At 43.9% G+C, this 770-nt stretch overlaps 1 non-coding gene across 1 annotated transcript; it reads right to left on the bottom strand.

Annotated features, from left to right (window-relative positions):
- Positions 1–410: 410 nt before the first annotated feature.
- Positions 411–518, bottom strand: LOC125931094 (U6 spliceosomal RNA). The gene has a single exon (XR_007460352.1). It is a non-coding gene; the product is annotated as a U6 spliceosomal RNA (small nuclear RNA).
- Between the last annotated feature and the right edge of the window lie 252 nt (positions 519–770).

The following is a 770-nucleotide window of genomic DNA, read 5'->3' as shown; positions in this document are numbered from 1 at the left end:
AAAGGAAGCTACAATACTGTGGTTTGGTCTCCATCTTTTAGTGACCCTTGCCTCTGGACTATGCACTTCACACGTGTTTCTCCAGTAACCCCTACCCAAGTTGGAGAGGATGGCTGGGTTGAGTGGGGGAATTATTTCTCTTTACACCACTTGGAAGGCTAAAGCCAGCGGGAGTTGGATATTTCTCTTCCCCAGGTGAGTTAGGTTCCGATAATACCCCAGCAGGTTACGATCTGGTTAACTAGTTTCCCCTGAGGTCAGGCTTTTTCAAAAGAATAGAATAGTGTATTTCAAAATGGCTCTCTTTCCTTCTCCCTGCTATAAATGTGAGAGGACTTTACCTGAAATTTATTGTGGAAACTTCATCAAGTTCCTGGAGATAAATTTTAGAGCATTTTTGTGGCTCCCCCTCAGACTAGGTCCTTCTGAAGTTTTTGCGTGTCATCCTTGCTCAGGGGCCATGCTAATCTTCTCTGTATCGTTCCAATTTTTAGTGTATGTGCTGCCGACGCGAGCACCCTTCTGAAGTTTTTAACTCTCAGAATTGTCCACACTGGGCCTCTAGCAGTTTATCATTTATAGTTCATGTGTTCATTTCCAGCACTGGTTCCTGTGGTGGTTTCTGTTCATGAGTCTCTCCTCTAGTAACCTATAGGATTCTGCCCCTCTAATTTTAGGAGTAGTGGTGCCCTGTGTCTTCCCTTTTCTGATGGAACTAAAAAGACGATTTGCAGTCTGTTCAGCTTTTTACTTGTTAAGACAGGTTGGCA

The sequence above is a fragment of the Panthera uncia genome, chromosome A2, assembly GCF_023721935.1.
Source record: "Panthera uncia isolate 11264 chromosome A2, Puncia_PCG_1.0, whole genome shotgun sequence".
Classification (NCBI taxonomy): Eukaryota; Metazoa; Chordata; class Mammalia; order Carnivora; family Felidae; genus Panthera; species Panthera uncia.
Note: the sequence above shows the minus strand (reverse complement) of the source record. Positions and strands in the feature narration are given on the sequence as shown.